Source organism: Anoplophora glabripennis, unplaced genomic scaffold, assembly GCF_000390285.2.
Source record: "Anoplophora glabripennis isolate ALB-LARVAE unplaced genomic scaffold, Agla_2.0 scaffold95, whole genome shotgun sequence".
Lineage (NCBI taxonomy): Eukaryota > Metazoa > Arthropoda > Insecta > Coleoptera > Cerambycidae > Anoplophora > Anoplophora glabripennis.
In genome coordinates, this window is record NW_019416252.1 from 782,980 (window position 1) to 794,514 (window position 11,535).

The following is an 11,535-nucleotide window of genomic DNA, read 5'->3' on the forward strand; positions in this document are numbered from 1 at the left end:
GTCAGTCTCAATCCATGTTTATAGCACGCCGAGAATTTTATCTTTAATAAAACAAAAGTTATCTAATCAGGTTGATTAAAAAAATTACAATCCGCGTGTTTATTTTGTATTTTAATATAAATTCTTATCAAACGCTTGTTCGCGAATAGAAATAACTGCAAATAAATAACTTACAATATCATTTACAGTTAAACTTAATTTTAAAATAATTTTTCCACAAAAATTTTCAAAAAATAAAAAAAAAATTTTAATATTTTTTGCTGCTTGTTATACTTCGTTATTTAACTTTAGGTCAAATGATGTCAAACACAGAACCTAATTTTGAAATGGATTTATAATTTTTAAAAGCAATTTTAATTTTGTAAAAATATTTGTCAAAATTAGTGAACGAATTAGTATTGATCAGTGACTTTATTTGATTTAATTATGATTCTATAGATTGTTTATCCCTTTTAGGAATAACAGTAATAATAATGCACATTAACTTTATTTCATAATTATCACCAGTAAATATTTTTTCATGAAATTTGTTACAAACTCAATTAAGAAGATGCAGAATCCAGTGGCTAGTCAGATTATAAATAAAAAAAATCACCATACAATATTTCTGATATTTGACGACGGGAGAAAAATTGATTATTATTATTAAATCTGACAAAAATCGTACTTTTAGTAAGACAATAGATCCATCCTAGAAGTAACGAAGCGAAACACTAAACTATAGCAACTTCCTTTAATTTTTCGCTTTGAAAGATCATGGGGTTTATGTAATCATCAGAAAATGTACCTTTCCTGTTTTGTCCAGCATTTGTAAAGATATTCAATAACTGTGATTAACGCATGTGTTAATAGTTTCCTGTTCAACGGGAGTTCAAAATTCAGGAAACGAGGTAAAAATATACTTTTCTTCTTTATTTTGAATGTATTGTCAGTTGCCTTATACCCTTAAGAAAATGTATATAACTGGTACAGTGAAGAGATACTGTTTCTAACTTGTTCTACCTTAAGATACAAAGTTTTGATGTTTGAAAAAAGCATTATATCACTATTTTCCGAACAAAGTTTGTGTGCGCATAATACAATAATAAAAATTAAGTTTTATCTGAAACCAGTGTCGTAGGTATGAATGACACCGGTTACCTTAAAAATTTTAGCACACTAAAATTTCTGTTTTGTATCAAAACTTCAACACCCTGTATCTATTACATCAGAATATATTCTTAAATATGGATGAGAAAATCGCTCTTTCATTTTTAACACATTATAGTGTCACATCCTGTGTATATTGAAAGGTATATTTATTTACCACTATTTGCGTACATTTGTACAAATCCCTACCCGGTCATAGCTTCCTGAGTTCATCAAACGTATCATCTGACGAATTTAATGATTATTTTATAAATGCTGCTGACATTATAATTTTCGGGTTACCATCCAACAATAAAAACTTATTAACAACAATTTGCACCCTTAAACACATTTTCTTTTTCGAATGTCTCCATGGGAAATTGCTAATGTCGTTGGTAATCTAAAAAACAAAATATCAATGGATGCTTACAATTGGTCATCCAAAATTCTGAAAGGTAACTAGCAGTATATTAATTCCTGTCACTTATCTAATTAATTATTCCATCAATAATAATACTTTTCCATAATATCTTAAAATATCGAAAGTCGTCCCGATACATAAAAAAGATAATATCAAAGATCCATCGAACTACAGCCCCATTTCTGTTTCCAAATTGTAACTTATTTTGAATCAAATAAACTTTTTAACTGTCACCACTATGGCTTTCGAAGAAACTTATCAACTACTTTGGCCATTGATTATTATTTAACATCAATTATAAATGTTGGTTTTGAGGATGGTGAGTTTGTTGCTTCCCAATTTCTAGACTTAACAAAGGCATTCGACTGTGTGCCACATAATATCCTTATAAATAAATTATATTTTTATGGTTTCTCAGGAGAAAGTACAAAATTAGTGGAATCCTATTTAAATAATAGAGTTCAATATGTTCAATACAACGGTGTTAAGTCTGGTTTAAAAAATACTATTCATGGTGCCCCAGGGTTCAGTACTGGGCCCTCTGCTATTTTTAATTTACATAAACGATTTTCCAATTTCTTTAGATGGAAATATTGATAGTGTGTTATTTGCTAACGATACTAATAAACCTATAGAAATAAAGACTTAGTTTTATTAACAGAGAAATCATTTCAAATTCAGTGAAGGGCAAGTGATAGGTTTGCTTGAGTTTGAACAAGTCGAAAACGGTGACTATGGTTTTTACCCTACGAAGTGGAGAACATTTTAATAATCCAGATTTTGTAAAATTCTTAGGAGTATACCTAGACTCTAAATTATTATGGGACCAGCATGTCAATTATATTTGTTCCAAAATATCAAAGTATCTATATATGCTCCGTACTCGCTCATATAAAGTATCTAGAAATATTTTAATAACAGTGTAACATAGTCTCATTCACTCTGTTTTGACTTATGCAATCCTTGTTTGGGGTCACGCTCCCTCGAGCCGGCAAGTGTTTTCACAACAGAGAAAGGCTATCAGGATGATATCGGGCTTAAACTATAGAGATGATTCCCATGTACTTATATATTCAACTGTATTATGTATGTTAGAAACAATATAGAGTCATTTAACTGTAATCATGCAATTCACACTTATAAAACCCGCAATAGGAACTATCTCTCAAATAAACTTCTAAGACTAACTAGAACACGAAATGGTACAGGATATTGGGGTTTAAAGTTCTTTAATGCTATTCCTGACTATGTAAGGATTTTAAATATAAATACTTTTAAAAAAAGAATTAAGAATTATTTATTGAGAAACGCTTTTTATGATTTTAATCAATTTTTATCAAGTGACTTACACAGTATTTAATTTGTTAGTTTCAACTATTTGTTGGTTCTTATCATCTGTACCTATCTACATGTATTGTTTTGTATGTTTGTAGTATTTTTATTGATATTGTTAGTCTGTAACTATTTTATATTGATTTTACCTATCTTTATATATTTTTTATATAGTAAGTGTTCTCAGCGTACTAAGTTATGTTCTTTTCCTTTTCTTTTGACGTGTGTAAACACTCTGGTGTGTATTGACATGAATTAAAATAAATAAATAAATATGGCATGTCAAATTTCTGTCTGAACTGTACAACAGTTTTTATTGTTAAACAAATAATTTAAAATATATAAATCCTATTCACCCTATAATATAACAATATATGTCTAAATACATTCTCACATCTGTGCTGTATAAAATTACAATTTGAACTGCAGAACAACTGGTATTTTTACAACAAATAAATTTTATACAGAAACATTATCACAATTATTTTATAAAAGTCACTTAGAATCCAAAAATGCAATAAAAATAGGAGAATGCAATGACAGAAGAGCAGCACCTCATAACAATACATACAAGGAATCTCTGGAATCTGGAATATGAAATCTAAAATTTTAGGTAGGGTAGTTTAAAGAGCTACAGCAATTAAGCCCCACTGGGCTCCTTGTACTTCCTCCCAGTAGGAGATAAATCCACCTGAGCCGCTAACCAACCTATTACAGAGAAAAAGGTGCTTATGGTGCTTATGCTCAGACAGGCAATCCCTTGTACCTGACTGAGCTAGGCTAACATTGGTCTCACAGTGGCAATCCACATGACCACTTTTGGTTTCATTCTCCAGGTTCAGCCCACGGTTCTGCGACACTGCTCATAGGATATATACGCCTTTTTTAGTCTTCTTTCAAAAAGAAGATTCCATACAAGGAATTTATTTATTAAATGTTAGATGATATTAGTATCTTCCAAATATTCCTTTTACAGAGTAGTAAGCATTATTTGTAATATGACCATTTATTTTATTTTTTAGATCTAGTTATTGGGCTTATTGTTAGTTTATTATATGATTTTAAGTTTAATAAATTCTTTTTAGAGTTCGTTAAATTTCTTATTATTATGTATGTCTAAAAGACATACATAATAAAGAAATAAATAAAGAAGAGCACTGGAATTATTCCACAATATGAAATACGCGAATAAAATAAGCTAAAATAGATACCATGTACCATAACATAATTGAGAAAGCCACATAATAGTCTAATTAAAAAAACTATACTTGACATAGAGATTATTTACATGATTCCTCCAGGATAAAACTTTATCAATAACCACTGATAAAACATGCAATGAAGTCTTATTATTATTTTTGGCCATTTTATTAGACCAAAACAATTGCTGAGTTTGGCCATTTATTGCCATCTCATTAGTAACCTACCTAGAGTCCATCAAGGATTCCTCTCTGACACTTGTATTAAAAAAGTGTTATTATCAGCAAAGAAAATCTATTTCTTTGACGACATAAAATGTATAAAATCATTTACATAAATTAAAACTAGAAGCGGTCTTAGTAGCATTTAATCCAGTGTTAATAGTATTAACTGAAACAAATTGTTACAATTTTTTAAATATAATAATAATAATAATAATAATAATAATAATAATAATATTAATAATAATATTCTTTATTCATATATAGCATAAAAAACAGACACATGTACTAAAATACAAATATATGAAAGGGCGAAGTTCAGCTGTGTCGTCCAGAGGACAACACACTGTTCTTCCACTTAACCCATGCTAGATGCGCCACGGCATTTAAGTCGCACTTTAAACACTTAAAATATTAAATACATACATACACATATATAGTAAAAAGAAAAGTAATACGATATCACACAGAAGAGATATGCAAGCGAAACAATTATATGATTGTAATTAGGTACTAGTTATTGGGAATTAAAAAGAAAGGCTTTATATTTTTTTTTGAAACAACTGACAGACAGCGATTTGAGAGGCAACGGTAGGGCGTTGTAAATTTTTGGCATATTGTAACTAAACGATCTTTCAAATGTTGCAGTTTTATGTAAAGGAGGGGTTAAATTACCTTTAAATCTGGTGTTTAAATTATGAACGTCAGTTCGGAATCTGATTTTATTGTACAAATATTGGGGGGATTTATTTAAAATGATAGTCATAAAAAGAGTAGCACTGTGATGTAGACGAGTGTTTTTCATATCCAACCATTTTGTATTCATTAGCTTGTGTCTTACTCGATTTCTCTTTCTAATACCATATATAAATCTAAGGCAGTAATTTTGAATTTTCTGAATTCGTTGAGATGTCGCCTGAGCTAAACATGGACCATAAACAGTATCACCGTAATTAAACACAGATAAAACCAAAGACTGGCAAAGTAAAATTTTTACTTTTTCACTTAAGATATGTCTGGATTTGTATAATATTTTTAAATTAATAATGGATTTTTTTACACAGTTTGATATATGTTTATTGAATCTAAGATCGCTATCAATAGTAAGACCCAAAACTTTAACTTCATTTTTAACTTCTAACTGAACATTATCAACAGTTATATTAACCTCGGGTAATAGTTGAGCATATTTGACCCGACTAGCAAAAAGCATAGTAACACATTTTGTGGGGTTTAAACGCAAAGAGTGCTCTAGTGAAATTCGACGAAGTGTTTCGAGTTCACTATTAATTATAATACAGCTGTTTTGAATATCATTAGGATGAAACGAATAGAATAGTTGAGTATCATCTGCATACATTTGAATTTTACAGTGCTTTAGAAAATTAGGGAACGAGGATGTATACAATGAGAACAACGTAGGTCCCAATACGGATCCTTGAGGCACTCCACAATTAGTATTAATATAATTCGAAATATCGTTTTTAAGTACTACCCTTTGTTGTCTACCTATTAAATAGTTAGAAATAAATTGTACTGCAGATATATCAAAACCAGCAAACATTAAAATATTTTCCAAAATATCATGACTAATTGTGTCAAATGCTTTCGAATAGTCGAGTAAAACTAAAATTGAACATAATCCAGAATCTGTAGCCCTAAAAATATGGTCTGTGACATTTAATAAAGCAGTAGAACAACTATGTCCCTCTCGAAAACCAGACTGTTCAATAGGCAGTATGTTATTAATAGTTAAATGATTCATAATTTGATCTTTTACAATGTACTCTAAAATTTTAGATAAAGCAGGAAGAATAGAAATAGGTCTTAAATCTTTTAGTTCTCTAGGTGTGTTTTTTTTTGGAAGAGGAATAACATTTGACATTTTCCAAGCATGGGGATAAACTGAAAATTCCAAGCAATAATTTATTATGTGACAAATGTATTTTAAAAGAAAAGGGCAGCACAAAATAATGAAATCTATATGTATTCCGTCACAACCAATTGCTTTAGATTTAATCTTAAGTAAATACTTAAATACTTCACATTCAGTAGTAACTCTGAATTTAAGTTTTGAGGATATGTCTGATTTAACAGAGTCATAATAGTGAAGATTATTTGTATTATTGTTAGCTGCAGCCGAACTTACGAAATAATTATTTATTAAATTCGCATTAGACAATTCAGGTGGTATTTCTATATTAGGTTTTTTATTACAAATATTTAAATAATTAATTTTTTTCCAAGTCTTAGTTGCACTTGATTCCGAAAAACATAAAAAAGCTTTTTTTTCACGTCTGATAGTAGAAGTAGTAAAATTTTTTAAATATTTGAAATTTAGCCAGTCATGTGAAGTTCTAGTTTTTTTAAATTTATTTAATGCCTTATCTTTAAATTTTATGATTGCTATAATAAAGCTTTTAGTTCCCTTGCCCCATACCTAATACTTCAATTATTTAATTAAAATATCATATAAAGCACAGGTTAGATCAAAAGCTGTAATAGCACCATATGAACCTTCCTCAAGTCCTTCAACAGTAAATTTTGTTAGTTTAGTGAAGTACCATAATTATATACACGTACGTCAAAATTATTATTACCTAATTGTTTATTAGAAAGTGCTGAAACACGTCCCTAAAAAATACGTTAATCTACAAATATGCTATTGTTTTAATTAAAAATATATATATATATATATATTTTTCTGTTTCAGCCTACCACAAAAACAGCCGGATAGATGGATAATACACAGCGATCAATCTTCGAGTTGTTGACATGGCTATATTATTCCCACACATTTTTTTCCAAAAATACTGCATGGTGACCTCATACCTAATAATAGTAGATCGATTAAATACTCCCCCGCAGGAAAAATATGTCACAGTCCCACTGGAACACTTTCGATCTCGGGCATTTCGTATTTGTGTAAAATTTGCTTTCAAGGGACCTGATTATTTACAATGCCAAGATTTAAACGCAACGTCTCGGCCAATGGCGAGTCGATACCCCGGAGTGCGTGCTCGTCGACAACACGAACATCCGGTCAACTACTGCCTGTTGGCATGACTTACCTTCATTCGCTCAAATGGGGATCAAGACAGGAGGGTTTCTTCTAGACCCCTGGTTGATGTTAACGGCTTTTTAAAAGGCTTGTCTTCAAAGCAGGAAGGATAAGTTTAAAGCTGAGACGCTCGAAAAACTAGAAACCAAAACGGTTATGAATTTCAAATCTGTATGTATATTATTTTTATTTCTTACCATTCGACACCCGAGGTAGAAAGATATTAGCGAAAAATTTCAAGGCACGCCTCTGCCGCGGTAAATTGTTACAGTAGTTCCAATAACAGAACTTTATTGGCTTATTTTTTTCTTGGAATTCTATCTCGACAAATAATGTACGGACTGGTTAAAATGCAATTTATGTATAATATACCGGGTGATTCATTAAGAATAGGCAATTCCTAAACTGGAGATACTACACATCAAAATATGATGATTGAGATTGAAACACCCTATACAAATGTTGTATGTTTACGAGATACAGGGAGTTCAAACTTGAAATTGCTCAATAATTTTGGAAATTTTAGCAGAATCTATTCGAAAAATGATAATAATAATAATATCTCTACTCCTCATTCTAACTACGAGAATTAGCCCAGAAGTCGGAGACTTGTGCGGGAGAGGAGGCGGTATATTATTATTACGCAGGCCGCATTTGCGCCCAGGAACGACTTATGTTGGGAGGCCCTAACCACCATTCAGTGCAGGAATGAGGGAAACCTGGAAAACCTCATTAATTAGGGGGGTGGTCAAATGCCAACCGGTGTCAATCTCTCACAATGACCCAAGCCAACATTCTTCCACCCTACCATACCTGCACAGAGGGTGCCAATTCTTCGTACAAGCATAGCTAATCTACGGTCTACCGGCCGCGGGATTCGAAACCCGGGCAGATTGACACATCGATTTAAGTACTGACGCCTTAAACCGTGCGGCTATCGACCGATTATCAAATATCTATACTTTTATGTTTTTTGGTGTGCGAATTACGAATTTGTTATTGAATTTGCCACTATCTGTACCGAGCGTTAATTACACCCTGTTTCTTCTGTAAATCAGAAAAGAATATCATTTTGTAGGTATAATAAATTATGACTAAAGTGAAAAATCTTCTTTAATTGATCTAACTCTATCGATTTTTGAGTTATTTACAATTTCTTATGTTCACATTAACTTATTTGTTCAAATTAAAGTCCTCTATCAACTATTATTGTAAAACATTTAATATTTGTAAAAAATATTAATAGATTGGGGACTCCAAAGATATATCATATTTATAAAAAGAAAGGTGAAAATTTTTCGAAATAAAATAAAATTTACTGTTTAAAACATATACCAACGAAAAATAAACAAAATCAAAAATGTTAAAATAATAAAATTTTCAGAAAGCTGTCCACAGGACTGATGAGGATATTCCAGCTGTAGATATACCTTAAAATTTGTTTCTGGACAATAAGCATATCCAGTAATAAGGTGGAATACCCACAAAAAAACAATCCCGTACCTCGCTCTCGAACTTGAGCTTTATATACAGTTATCAACTATTGGAATACTATTAAAACATATTTTAAAATGATCAATTTCGATATCAGCTGAGTGCAATGAATTTTCCTGTTCAAGTATTTGTAGATAGTCTAATATAAACCATTTACCAGTTACATTTACTTTAGCACAGCATTTTTGTCCATTGTAAAACTTATTTGAGTTTTGCCCATATTAACTCATGGATTATTGATTCGTACCACATACTTACTTTTTTCGATAGGTGATCACTAGCCTTCAGTCATAACGACTCGCCTGAGTTATCAAATGCTAATAATGAATGATGTATCATCTGCGTACAAGACAAATGAGTCATCAGATATAACATTATTAAACTCATTTGTATATGAAGAAAAGGGTATAGGATCTAAAACAGACCTTTGATGGCCCATATCGATGTTCAGAAATAATTTTTGACAAAACATTGCCATTTTAATATGTTAGGCAAACTTATTGTTTTCGCTACTCCAAAAAAGATGTCATCGAGTCATTAGCAACCCCTCATTACAGTAATTATTTATCTTGGAAGCAATTTATCATGATGATAAAATTGAATGTTTTACTTTTATTGTGTTTACATTGATATATAACAGGCAGTATAAACGTTCAAAATTTAAGAACAAGGAAACATTCCATTTTTAAGATATACCTAATAAAAGATTAAAAAAAAATAAACTTGAATTCCCTACACTTTCGATAGGAAATATTTTTGGACATACGTTAATATAAACTATTTTTTATAAAATAATTTGAAGAACTGAACTTGAATCGAATATTTTATTGAATTTACTAAATACCCTGTACTTCTTATAATCTAAAGCAGGGGTGCTCAAACGGTAGATCGCTATAGCATCAGGAGTCGATCGCGGAGTCATATCCACATTCCCTAAATAAATTACAACATTTTAACAAATTGACGAATATTGTAACTTTCATGAGCTATCCGTTTTCTTGTGAAGACGTTGAAAAATGTACTACTAAAATATCAAACACCTTCAAGCAAGACTTGTCTTTTGTGGAGAATGAGGTATGGCATATGATTTCAGATATACATCTGAAAGCAAGAGAAAGTGATTCAAAATTTTGGTCTTTTATATCTGAAGATAAATATCCAGGTTTAAAACAAATTGCGCTTCAAATAGCCGGATTGTTTGGATCAACTTATCTATACGAATCTACGTTTTCTGAAATGAAAATTATTAAATCCAAATATCTCAGTTGGATTATAGACATTTGTCATCGTGTTTGTGATTGTCAATCAGCAATTACGTACAATGAAGGGCAACTTAAAGTCCCCACTAGTTGGATCGCTCTCATTCTCTTGCGCCCCACCACAAATAATTAGGTATGTTTCGGACTGGGAGTGTTGTTTGGAAATATACACCGTGGCACCAAAAACTGTTGTATTCAATAGGGTGAATAATAATTAATCCGATAACAGTTGCATTTGATATTTTAAAATATATTATTTTATTAATGATATGTTAACATTTCGTAGTTAGTTAAATAAGAATATTGAATTATTTGTTTTAAATAAAATATTATATAAAAACTATTTACTTTTTTAATTATTGTTCGCAACATTCAATACCTGCATATTTAAAGTTTTTTTTCCATTACTAGAAATATTCATACAGGGCGGGCCAATAGTGATAATATTATTCCTATTCCATACAGATAGAGAATAATTTTTAGGCGCCTTAAGGGGGACATTTTTAAAATAGTATGAAGTATACGGGGTGATTCCGAANATTTTAACAAATTGACGAATATTGTAACTTTCATGAGCTATCCGTTTTCTTGTGAAGACGTTGAAAAATATGCTACTAAAATATCAAACACCTTCAAGCAAGACTTGTCTTTTGTGGAGAATGAGGTATGGCATATGATTTCAGATATACATCTGAAAGCAAGAGAAAGTGATTCAAAATTTTGGTCTTTTATATCTGAAGATAAATATCCAGGTTTAAAACAAATTGCGCTTCAAATAGCCGGATTGTTTGGATCAACTTATCTATACGAATCTACGTTTTCTGAAATGAAAATTATTAAATCCAAATATCTCAGTTGGATTATAGACATTTGTCATCGTGTTTGTGATTGTCAATCAGCAATTACGTACAATGAAGGGCAACTTAAAGTCCCCACTAGTTGGATCGCTCTCATTCTCTTGCGCCCCACCACAAATAATTAGGTATGTTTCGGACTGGGAGTGTTGTTTGGAAATATACACCGTGGCACCAAAAACTGTTGTATTCAATAGGGTGAATAATAATTAATCCGATAACAGTTGCATTTGATATTTTAAAATATATTATTTTATTAATGATATGTTAACATTTCGTAGTTAGTTAAATAAGAATATTGAATTATTTGTTTTAAATAAAATATTATATAAAAACTATTTACTTTTTTAATTATTGTTCGCAACATTCAATACCTGCATATTTAAAGTTTTTTTTCCATTACTAGAAATATTCATACAGGGCGGGCCAATAGTGATAATATTATTCCTATTCCATACAGATAGAGAATAATTTTTAGGCGCCTTAAGGGGGACATTTTTAAAATAGTATGAAGTATACGGGGTGATTCCGAAGGCCGCATCAAACATGGTTTTTAAACGCGCGC